Here is a 13,553-nt window from a genome sequence, read left to right on the forward strand (position 1 = left end):
GAGTTCTGTCATACTTGCCATTCTAGGATAGTGCTTTCCTACAGATGAAGAGCCAGTGGCTGCACTCTTAGACATCATTTTGCATTTGGTTTCCATGTGGCCCCCCAGCCGGAGCAGGAGGACAGGCGTCAGTGCTCAGCAGCACCTGGGGAACAGCAGGTTTGCACTAGGGTTGCGCTTTCTCTACTCAGCCATCTGAGGGGCCGGAAGAGTCCCCGCAGCCTCCTCTCCGCAGCGGGATCCCTATGGAGAGTCCGTATACACAACCCAGTTTCATTCTGCCTCCACATGGGGATCGTTGTTGTTTTCCAGGGCTTCGTGTTTTCTTTCTTACCGGGTCCTTTCATGTTGAAGTTAGGCAAGATGCACCTCCACAGCGGGCGTGCTCTCCCCTCCTGATGAGTATCTACTTCCTGTTTTCATCCCACACGGTCAAAGCTGGTTGTTTTGTGAAACAAACAGGCTAGGCTAGAGTGAGGGCAAACGGGCTGTGTTCCCACTCAGTGGGTGGCATCTATAAAGGAAAGTCCCACGTTCGGTACGCCCTCTCACCCAATGACTCTGTTTGAAATGGTCAAGAAGAGCAAAGCAAATCTGGACAAAAGGAATAAAGTTCATGCAAGTGAGATTTGCTGGTTTTGATCACAGCCCATTCTGTCTCAGAAACAAAACTGGGCATGGTGTTTTAAAGACAGAATTCATTTGGAAACTGTAATCAGGTAGCACAAATGTACTTACAATATGGAACTGAAGTGAGGAGTTCCATTCTGAAAACTGAGTGATTCCAAGGGGCTTCCAATGACTGGTATTTAACTAAAACATGACAATTCTAGCTCACCACTGAATAATGCACACCACAGGGAGGCAGAAGAAAAAAAAAAAAAAAAAGAGAGGGGGACTTTCAGGTTCAGTTCAGGAATGGAAACCAAAAAGAACAAGGGTAGAGTGGAGAAAGGAAAAACTGAAGGGCAAAGTTATGGAGTGGATTGAAGGAACTATATGTTTAATGAGAAATGGTCATGCTCTGAGTTCAGAGTTCTCTGAACTCTGAAGTTCTCTGAAGTCTCAGGATTCCTCCTTGTTTGATGTTTCCCATAGGCAGTCAGCTGGCAACTTCCTAGGTTGCATGTTCCTCTCACAATAGTTTCGTCTTTGACTGTTTGGCTTATCATTTCTTTTTCCCAATATAGTTCTTGTACGTACTGTCATTCTTGATGTTTGTACAGTCAGCTGCATTGATTGAGACTGACTAGGATTTTCGTCTTAAGCAGATTTTAAACTCATTTGAACATATTTCCAATTGAAATTATTTCAGTGCATTCTAGTACACTTTTTCTTAACTTTTGAATTTAATTTTATAAGAAATAAATGGAACTGTGGTGGTGGTTTTTTGAAACTGGACACTAAAAGGGTGAAATTTACTTAATACCAATTATATTTCAAATTTTAAAAAGCTTTAAAAAAAGAGAAGTAAATGTTGCAGAAGTATCTGCTAAATTAGAGCACTATAGATAAAGAGAACAAGTTGGGTATAGTATACTGAAGCTTAGAATATCATGAGCCTTAGATTTTAGGCCTAGCTATGCCACTAATTAACTGTGGGGCCTTGGGTGTGCAATTTAACCTCTAAAAACTCAGTTCATCATCTGTAAGATGAAGGGCTTATCCAGATTAGCATTTCTCAAAGTACGTTTGGCAAAATGCTAGTTCTTCAGAATGTTTGGAGTTTTGTGTAAAAAAAAAGGCGGGGAGGGGTGCGATTCCTTTGTCAAATAAATTTAAGAAGGGTTACATCAAACAAAATCAAATAGGTTTATTTGGTGCTGGATTTCTCATGCTTTTTGCCTATATACAAAATGTGTACAAAATTCCCTAAATGTATTTAATCATCATACCCTTTATCCTCTCCACCCCAGCCTCCAGCATCTAGTGTATAAACTTTAGGAGACACTTACTAAACCCTATTATGTTCTTGACAATTGTTCTGATAATTTTCTCAGGCAATAATTTTACTGTAACACTTAAGTTCAAATATAATGAAGTATCAAGCAAAATGAAGTTATTAGTTGCTTATTATAATACAGTGATTTGTCACAGGGAATGAAAAGTCAGGACCACACTTCATGTTGCATGTGTAGACACAGACATGTTCAATGTATTCATCATATAAATACATTTCAGGTTTGCCCCAGCATCTTTTGAGTGATTTCTATGTAGAAAGCAGGCTGAGGCTAGCAGAAATAAGAGATAACAGTACAAGTATGGGCAGAGTCTAACCAAAGTCTATTGGAAAATATAAACAATGGTAGGCCTAAAAAATGTTTGAACTCTGTTACAAACTTGAATCAACTATTTTCTCTTTCCTATCCAACAGTTGTAAGAGCCAAGTCACAGTACAAAAGAGACCTCATTTTTAGCCCTATTCTGGGAGCCCCTATACTTATTGTTGGGGTGCAAATCTGGAAATGGGAGGATCTTTTTGAACTGAATGAACTAGATAAGCAGTAGACTGTTTTTCCACACTCTGATCAGCAGCCCAGCTTTATGCAGTAGTGCTTCTAAGAAAAAGCTCATCTTAACTTCCCCAAAGTTCGTTTGGTATATATCAAATTATTTATATGCTGTCAAAAATTGGCTGAAACCCAGTTATTCACAGCTATCCACAATTGCTAGAAAACTTAGCATATAATGTTCCTGTGGCCTCTCTGCCTTTCTGTGAGGAACTTATCTAGTTATTAATGGTTATTGGCCTCCTTTACCATTCTTTTGCAACAAAATCCTTCTAGACAGCACAAATATAGAAAATGTAAATAGGTCCCATATAATAAATGACTACTTTTACTATAGCTTGACTATATGCTGTATATGATGAACCCCAGCAGTCTTCTCTCTTTCCTAATTTTATTTATTAGCAACAGTGGTTGCTTTTCTTATGTTACCAGAAATAATACAGTATTAAGCAATTCCAAACATATATTTCTTGTAAGTTAAATCCAAATAAAAATCTTGCAATTAAATTAATGGCACCATTTTCTTGGAAAAAAGTTGAACAAATGCAATGAGGAAAATATGAAGTCCTCAGTCAGAGTTGCAGAAAATAAAATTATGGTATACACAATTGGAAACAGAAGGATAACAGAAGTTTGTGGCCCCTCCAAGGCAAAATTTCAAGAGTGACCTCACTGGTCCTTTACTTGAGAAAATAAACCGATTTAGGTGTCTTCTCCTTCACAATATTAGAGATACTTAGGTTTCATTTAAGCTTAAGAAGAAAGAAGGAAAACACAAGCAGATATTATTTTTTTCTCCTGTATATTAGAGCAGTGTTTATCCATCAGCAAGTAAATAACTAATTTTTAACAGTAAGATGCTTCCTTCTACTACGGACTATACTTATGCTACTATACTCCAATCATCCTGTAAGGGAATCAGAAGTACCAACGGGGTCACTAATAAACCTCTGTAAATACCTTAAGTTGATATAACTCAACTTTGAATTAGTGAATTATAGTGTCACCTTCAGCCCCTAAACTATAACCTTTAACCTTTCTATAGTCTGCCTGGTCCCAGATGCTCCTCGGACCACTTGGGTGAAAACTGCTTTCATAATTGTAATATTTCTATACTTAGTTTGATATTGCTAACAAAGAATCAGATCTAGAGAATTAATACCATTAGCTTCTAAGATAGAGACATCAATTCTTGACCTAAATGTCAGTAGTAAAAATTTCATGGGATAATAAAATTGTATGGGTCTTTAGATTTTTTTTTTTTTTTTTTGTAATTTCCTTCAGTCCAGATATTTACAAAAGACCTTAAAAAATAATATATTTGATTTTGGTTATACAAGATGGGTAAGTCCAAGAGATCTACTCTATAGCATAATACCTATAGTTAACAATACTGAATTGTATACTTATAAATTTGATAAAAAGGTAGATCTTATGTCAAGTGTTCTTATCACAAATAATAATAATAATAAGTAATAAAAGGACAGGAGGAAACTTTTGGAGGTGACGGACGGATAGGTTTATCGCATAGATTGCGGTATGGTTTCACAGGTATATACTTACCTCCAAACTCATCAAACTGTATACATTAGTCATTTACAGCTTTTTGTATGTAAATCAGTCAATCAGTCAATCAATAAGCAAACAAATAAATGGAAGAAATTAATTTTTAAAAGTAATAATATATTTGAACTTCTTCTAAAATAAAATAACTGCCAGTTATATATGTCTTGTTCCTGTTCTGCAAAGAAAAAAGACTGAAAATGTTACTTGAAAGTTTCCAGCAATACATTCAAGGTACATAGTAAGAGATTTTAAATGCTTATTGAATTGAAAGAATATCAGCTAATAAGTAATAATTTGTTACATAATACCTACTAACCCCAACACTCGAACGTTACCAAAACTGAACTATGGGCTGAAAAGTTTCAAAAAGCTTTAGAACAAAATAGGAACTGGGCTTTCTTCCTATTGCAGCAGAAAAACAGACAGAATGTGTCCCAGCCACAGAGAACATTTTACTGTCCAATGAGTCTTCTACCTGCTATTCCTTTTAAATGCCAGCAAATTCTTCCCAGAGGGGAAATCACGGACATTTTCTGTATTTTGGGACAGAGCAAGATGAGTCTGTGCTCTTCATACCCTTGCCTACATATCCCTACTGTGTGCTAGGACAGGACTGCCATGCTGGGCGACTGGAAAAAGGTGATGAGCTACATTTGAGGAGCAAGAGAGAAGATGCTCCTGGTCCTAAAATATCATCCTTCCACATTTCCCAAATGGGTGTCCTCAATTCCTATATTACTGCTTCATGCCAAGACCTTGAAGACTGTTAAAATGAAAATATTTGGGTTTGCAGCACTTTGGCAAATAGATTTGACCCCATTTGATATCTCTGATCAAGTGGCAGAGGCTGTCTGTAATGTGCTGACCGCCTCCAAACTCAGCAGAAAAGAATTCTGTTTTTGATTAGCGATGTCTGCTATGAACACAGAAGAAGAAATTTGTAACATGTAAGCTGAGTATTTCCTGGCCCTGTTGTTTCTGCCACCATTATCTTGATTTTCCTTTGAAGATTCACTTCTTCCCTAATATATCCATTTGCATTCTAAAATATTTGTATCTCTGTTTTTTAACACATTAAAATTCACATCAGTTTGATTAAACAAGACATGTGTCAATAATCATAGGTGTTCCCTCCTGTCAACCATGTAAGCAAGCTATTTGGTTGGTGCAGAGAAGGGAGATTTGCTCTAACTTCAGTGCTATAATAAATGCATTGAAGATTAAAATTTTGCATTGAATCATACACTTTGTGAAAACGTTCAGCAGTTAACAGAGCATTTTGCTGAGACAGAAAGAAAGAAAGAGAGAAACAGAGAAAGAGAGGAAGAGAGAAGGAAAGAAAGGAGGAAAGGAGGAAAGGAGGAAAGAAGGAAAGAAAGGAAGAAAGGAAGAGAGGGAGGGAGGAAGGAAGGAGATCAAAATATATTTCAAGCCAGTACAAGATTGTCCAAGATGTTTTAAAAGTGGTACAGAATTATATAACAAAACAATATATGTGTATGTATGTATGTGTGTGTATATATATATATATATATATATATATATATATATATATATCTGATATATGAGATAATCTGCAGCGGCAAATTTTTTTCTGAAAAATTAAAGAAGCTGTTTAAAGAGAAGGGCTATCTACCAGTGCAAGTTTCTAACACTGATGTGCTTGGTTTCTTCTGCAAAAGGATATCTTATTTGATTTACTGTACTCCTAAAATACACTTACTTCCATGTTTATCTCTTTTTCTCTAACCATTTATTTTCCATGACAGTTTGATCTTGCTATCTATGACACTTTTGAAGAAGTAAGTCCAGACTTTGTCAAAGGGGTGTTATATATCCTTCTCCATAAAACAATCTTTGAGACTTTCCTAATAGAGCTTGATCTTGGGATCCATGCTTTCAAAAATAAGTTTAAAGATTTTCTTTATTGAGCTATTTATTTCCTCTGTAGCACTTACCTCAATCTGTAATTATTTTGTTATCTGTTTCCCTGTTCTTTGTCTACCCCATACACTACATGAGGGCAGGGACTTGTCTGTCTTGTTCACTGCATCTCCAATACCAAGCAGAGTGTCTGGCACAATAATTATGTGTGAAAAGGATGATGAATGAATGAATGAAGCTGATGGTGATAGAACAGAATAGAGGTGCTTTTATTTTGCAAACAGGTTTTTTCAACAATTTAAGTGGGAAGCTCCTAAGTAGAGCTTAGGAGTCTAGATTCCTAGGCCGCCACTCCCAGTACATCCCTGCCATTCCTGGAATAAGGGATTATGAGCCCAAATCAGGTTTTCATGCCTCTGTTGGTCCTGATCCTGCCTGGAACCTTTATTCAGCAAAGCAAGCTATGGCATATTTTCTTCTCATTGTTTTACCATTTGAGTCTACACAGAAGTTTGGGCCTTTCAGTTCTCTGCCAAGAAACACTCTCTACACCATTCATAACATCTGGCCTACAGCTTTTAATAACCCACAGGATGCCTTGACATAAGCAACAGCTAATTTCATATTATGCAAGGTTTGGTAATATTAAAAAATGAGATAATATACATGAAAGTGCTTTATAAACTATAAAATCCTATACAAATGAAATAGATAATGATCATGATTATTACTATGATCATTGTTGCCTTAGCTAAGACAGAAACCTCTTTGAAAAAGCCTTTTCACGTTCTGTTCTTTTGGCTTTTAAGAAATATTGAGCTACATGCTTTCAGGGAAATTGTTTCTTGGCATTAAAATAGAAAAAAAATTTTAAATCACATCAACACTTCCAAGTGCTATGTTATAAAAAAGAGGACAAAAAACAAAACTGTTTCCTGCTGACCCAGATCCACCATTTATCCAAAATGTGGGGGACAGGCAATTCTGGGTAGTTTACATTTATCGGGCATATAACGTAAGGTTTGAAATATACTTTCATTTCCTACCATGAAGAATGAGGCTGATTCTCTTTTTACACAAATTATCTCCTTATCCTGCTTCACAGAAACTATCTCCTCAGGGAGGAGACCTCGCTATGCCAATCAACACAACAATATCTCAGATCACATCAGACTTATCATAAGAGAAATAGAAGTTGCCTTAAGTGTAACCTGAAGCATATCAGAAAGGTCCCCTAGACCCAAAGTCTCTACCTAGAGGTCTAGCCTTGAGTTCTGAACAGATGGAATAATAATCCTAGTCTCCCTGACTACTTTCAACTAACAAGCAAAAGTCACGCTAAGCAAATGGGAGTACAAAGATAAATACATACAAACATGCTTCTTTAGCATACAAACTGAATTACATGTTATCAAGAGAGCTCACTGAAAAAAAGGGCAGTATCAGAAAGGGTCTTACAAATTCCTCTGTTTCACAATTTTGACATTTGCTGTTCAAGAGCATTCATCTCTCTCCCACTACCCTGAGTAATATAACCATTTCCTAATAATTCAGATAAAATAAAATGTAGACCAAGAGTCCCTGAAAGCCCATAACTACTAAATAAATGATATAACAGGATTCTGAATAAGTTGATAGAGATTTCAAGCATGAAACATACTTTCATGCGGGATTGTACTAGAAAAAATCTAGCTCATTAATTTTGGGACAAGCCAAAGCACTTTTCAAGGCTTATTTTTGCAGCGTCAGTTTCTCCTCCTTTAGCTCCCCTCTAGTTATGAAGAATCGGAGGGGAAAGTAACGAAATCTATCTCTGGTAAAAGGCATCTAATTAAAGAACCTCGATATTATTTACAAGCATTTGACACTGACTTGAGGTTTCACTGATGATTGGACTGGAAATTGGCATTTGTGAAGAAGCTCTTAAAAATATGTGTAATTTAGCTTTGGTAGTTTGCTTTAAAGTAGAGGTTAGGTTCTGCCAATGACCTTTCATGAACTTCTAGGAGTGGATAGTCTTTTGGTGAAAAGGTAAAAAATAAAGACTCCTTTTTCCTACCAAGGTGGTAATTATCCTTAAGTTTACGTAGCTCTGATGTTCGTGGGAGATCTTTATCATTTCCTCCTGGGTAGGTTCTCTCTGTGAAGCTTCTTTTTTTTCCCTTGAGAGAAAAAATTTTTTAAAACTAACATCCTTGCAAATTGGGTTAAGTGTGGCATTACAGTGGTTTGCAACCCATTGATAGAGGCTCATATGCTTTGAGCTTTAGTAACAGCATTTGAAAGAGAGATTAAAATCCCCTTAACCAGCAAGCATTCACTTTCTAAAAGTTCCTATTTCCAAGGCATGAAAGGACTGCATTTTGAAAGCCGTGTAAGTCCAAGCAAAGCAAAATGTACCTCTACACAAATGAGTTCAGTGGTGGTCAGGGCTTTCAGAAAATGACTTTTTTTGAGGCCGTCTGCCAAAAGAGCTGGTCCTTCAGTCAACATCACAGGGTTCTTCTGCCATCATGGTAATTACACATGTTGCCAATCCAATTAAGATTGCATGGGGGAGAGATGAGTATTCATTGCAGACATTTCACTTTACAGTCAGTGGTAAATTCTGTGAGAAAACTTCATCCGGTGACTTTCCCATCCTCTTGGAAGGGGGGCCCTTGGTAGTCAGCCAGAAATATGCAAACCTATCAATATAATTCATGCTGCTTAGGGGTTCAAAAAAACAGATATTTCCCAAGGGCAAATTAGCCTTTGGCATTGGAGCTCTAGATTATTTATCCACTCAGGCACATCTATACAATGAGAAACAACTGCCTAGAAAGGCAATAAAATGTTGCATACAGTTCCCAGGGGAAGGCCTGCCTGATGAAGCATTTAATCAAGTAGGTCACAGAGCTATTTGCCTTCTGCACGTGCAGGGGAGGTAGGCAGTGAAGCTGGTTGAGAGGAAGCCATCTAGCCCAGGGCCTGATTTTCTCCGCAGGGCTCTTCAGGCCAAGTCCCAAAAATCCATCTTCAGGCTCTTGAAGGGTGCTTCCAAGCTCAGAATGTCAGCTCTGCTTTCTCAGAAAACTCAGAGCAGGAAGGTGTTTGTTCTCTTACACTCTTCTTGAACTTTCAGACTTGTGGTCAGAGCTTCTTACTCATCATTTTGAGCGCTTTAGTTTTCTTTCCTCAATAATAATGTAGCCTACACAAAGGCAGGATAATGACATGTCCCCCGCAGCATCTAAAAGAGTGCTTAGATGGATGATTGGTTCTTGAAGAATACGTCTCGATTGGTCTATCTGTGGCTCCTCACCTAAACAAAATTTTTATTTGGAAATGGGAATACGCCTGTCACTTATGTAAACACTGCCTTCGCTTTCTTTTGATCTAAGCTTTTCCCTCAGCCCTTTCCATCTAATGGTTCCCTACTCTAAAGTCTCCTGGGTCCAAAATTTGCTACTTAAAAATTTTTCAGTGTATAGGTTTTCAAAGTAACTATGCATCAGAGCAAAAGCACAGTATCCATTTATCTAATAGTATTTTGCATTATAAGAATACAAGGGAAAAGATCTTCCAGAACCCTAGTTGATCATCTCTAGAGGAGTATCTGTACAGATTATCTGGCCTCCTTAATTCAGGAAGCACAAAGAACCTTTCTTTATGTATTTGAGTGTTATGGATGCATTTGTTTGTATAAAATGGGCAGGCTCTACAATGAGTTCTAGTGCTAACCCCCAGTTCCTCTTCACTGCAGAACTGCTGATGACTCATTTGGGGTCTCTGCGCACTCAGACATAACATAGGATAATTCCAGCTGTATTTTGGTCACATTATTTAGCTTTGATATCTCAAGTTTCCAAATCTGTAAAATGGAAACAGCGATAGTACCAGTTCAAAAGGCTGTTGGGGAGATTAAATGAGTTAATACATGTAAAGCACTTAGTGCCTAACACTTGATGTGTACTCATCAATTAATAGTTTTTTTTTTTTCTTCCAGATTTAGGGATGTTCTGATGTGTCCTAGTAAATCTTGTCCCATATCAGCTGAGAGTAGTAGGGAGATGTCTCTTAATTTGGGATTCTTAGTGCTGAGTCCTTGACCTTTTATCATATACTTGTTCAAATGACAGGCTTCAAGTGATGACTCTATTTCTACGATCTCCAGATTATAACTTAGATTGAGAGATTCCGAAGGACACAAACTCTATCCTAAATTTCTTTGTATTACCCACCATGTCTAACACAGTATGTCACACAGAGTAAGAGCTCCATATTTATTTTTTGTTGATATTTTTTTCTGTTTCTTCCTCTCCCGTTGTCCAAGGCTGATTATGGCAGCATTCCACTCTTCATTCTCTTCCACACCATGTGTGTTTTGATCTGCGAGGGGTTACAGAGCCTGTGAAGCATAAAGCAATGGGGAACTTAACACATCAGTAACCAAATATGTGATCCTTGCCAGAACTTTTGCTCTTTAGATGGAAGAAGGGGCAGAGATTTTTTGGACAGATTTGTGTCCTGGGTCATGTCATTTGTGGGCTACTGGTGGGTTACTTATGGGCAGGCATGCTGATAACATTGGAAGGCAATACAAAATTTTCACCAAAAAATCAACTGAAGCCAATATGAGAAACATTGATTTTGATTGTAGCAACTTTGGCTACAACAGTGGGGGAGACAGTCCATAAAGGTATGTTTATGAGAAATGCTCCACCATGTGAATGAAATAATGGATGAAAAATTCAAATTCACTGGGATAGACTCCTTTCCACACATTCTTATGTGGTCCAAGTACAAAATACCTTTATTCTCACCTACTCATTGCACCTTTGAATACAAATTCGATAGTGAATTGACTTCATTCTCTCCAGAGGAACCGTTTCCAGTGCTAAAAAATGCAGCCACAAAAGAAAACCCTTGTAGAGGAATTTCACTCCAGTGGGAAGAATCAACCCCCAAGCTACCAGATTGATTTTTCATGAACTTTTTGGAAATTCCCTTCTCTTATTTAGTCCCTTACCTCCCCATTCGGCCTAATCCCCTTATTTTAGTTTCCAGAGTTATCTTGTGATTATTATTAATGTTATTAACATGCTATTTCAGACAGCCTACTCTCCGGTCCATAAGAGTGAAACATACCCTTTCTGTCCATCTACTGACAAAAGACCTCTCTTGTACTTTTTTTTTTCTTTAAGTTGTGACTTTTCCTGGCACTTTGGTTTCATCTCATTTGTTCTGTGACCTGTGTACAAGGCATGTCTTTTTAGTTGGAAATGAGGTAGGGTTTTTGGTGATCACTTACACATGTTGCCGTTTTCCCTTTGTTTCTCTGCCTACTCCATTCTAAACCCCTCGCATGATAAGGTGAACTCAATTGATTTTGAACCAGGTGAGAATTGAACTTTGGACTAAAGTTTTAAAACAAATGGGTTTTTCAAGTGAAGGGCTTTAATGGTTTTTGCTTTTAAATTTTGCTCTTTTCAGTCATGTACCACAATGTTCATTGCAGCTCTATTTACAATAGCCAGGACATGGAAGCAACCTAAGTGTCCATCAACTGATGAATGGATAAAGAAGATGTGGCACATATATACAATGGAATATTACTCAGCCATAAAAAGAAATGAAATTGAGTTATTTGTAGTGAGGTGGATGGAGTTAGAGTCTGTCATACAGAATGAAGTAAGTCAGAAAGAGAAAAACAAATACCATATGCTAACACGTATATATGGAATCTAAAAAAAAAAAAAAAATGGTCATGAAGAACCTAGGGGCAGGACAGGAATAAAGACGCAGATGTAGAGAATGGACTTGAGGACACGGGGAGGGGGAAGGGTAAGCTGGGACGAAGTGAGAGAGTGGCATGGACTTATATACACTACCAAATGTAAAAATAGATAGCTAGTGGGAAGCAGCCGCATAGCTCAGGGATATCAGCTCGGTGCTTTGTGACCACCTAGAGGGGTGGGATAGGGAGGGTGGGAGGGAGATGCAAAAGAGAGGGGATATGGGGATATACGTACATGTATAGCTGATTCACTTTGTTATACAGCAGCAACTAACACACTATTATAAAGCAATTATACTCCGATAAAGATGTTTTAAAAAAAAAGTTTGCTCTTTTCAATGCTTTTCTAAAACCTGGATGTTGTTTATCATTAGTAGAGGGCATTTGAACTGCATGACTAAAAAGATATCAACTATTATTCAGTGTGTTACATATTTTTTTAAACACATAAAATCAAATCAGAATTACTTGTTCATTAGTTGGTGACTTAAATTTGCACTATAATGAGAAGAATTTCATGCTATTGTCCAGCATGAATTACTGAGGCAATCTCAAATAAGGAAATCTTCTTCCATTGGTCTGAACATCAGAAAAGGGGCAGTCATGTTTCACACCAGTTTCTGTGGCTGCCAAAGGGGTCAGGAAGATCCTTCATGATGTGGGAGGAGGGCAGTGATAATTGCAAGAAACAGAGGCTCCTTAATTTCTGGAGCCTAAGAGAAACCAGAGAGAAGGTTCCTGAAGGCAGGGATGAGATCTTTCTTTCTCATCCTACAAGCCCTCTCTTTCCCACCAGAATCAACAAGAGGGAATTAAAAAAAATGTCTAACATTAAATCTGAATTGAATTTTTAGTTTCAGTTAGAGTGAAAGCCTTTCAGATCTCCTAGAAATAATCACTAGGCAGTTGCTCCCTCCCCACCATAGCAAGTTACTTAATCTCTGCCTCAGTTTCCTCATCTTTGAAAGCTGTATAGCTTACCTCCTCCACCATCTCTCACATACCCAAACAAAAATATCAGTCCTGCTTGTTACTCAAGCTGTACAGCTCTGTATCTTCAACGTAGGCTATTTCTACACAACTAAAGTGTAACAGAGAATTGAAAGTAGTATGAAGAATTGAAGTCTCGTGCCCAGTATCACTCTTGCAACACTCGGAGAATGACTATCTTTTGAATAGCTGTTTAAGTGCCCTGAAACTAGGCCCTGTGGTAAAGAGAGAAGTAGATGGTATAGGTAATATACCTATACCAGAATATAGGTAACACTACTTTAGAACCCATTTGCTTCAAACTTCACTTCACTTCAAACTTCACCCCAAGTTCACTAAAATGACTTGTGCTAAGACCAGTATCTTCCTAATTATCAAATCCAATGGAAAGCCAAGCTATTCCCATTCATTATCTTAAGTGACGTCTCTGGAGCATGTGGCACTGTGAAAACGTGGACCACTCTCTTTATCTTGACTCTTTTCTTCTTTTTACTTTGGAGAGATATTATAGAAGAGACGAGGGTACCAAGTCTGGAATCAGATGCCAGCCCCACTACTAGCTGGCACTCTTAGGCATGTTACTGGGCCTCTCTGTGCCTCGGTGTTCCCATCTTAAAAATGGAAACAATAGAACTTACTTTATAAGGTTATTGTGTTGGTTGAGTTAACTGAAGCACAATGCTTAAAAAGAGCTCTCCCACGTAGTAGATTCAATAAATATTAGCTTCATTATTGTTAACACTATTTTTCTTAGCGTTCTTCCTGTTCTGATCATTGTCTCACACTCTCCTTCAGGGGAACTAATTCCTTCGCCTAATCCCATA

Source organism: Balaenoptera ricei, chromosome 3 (assembly GCF_028023285.1).
Source record: "Balaenoptera ricei isolate mBalRic1 chromosome 3, mBalRic1.hap2, whole genome shotgun sequence".
Lineage (NCBI taxonomy): Eukaryota > Metazoa > Chordata > Mammalia > Artiodactyla > Balaenopteridae > Balaenoptera > Balaenoptera ricei.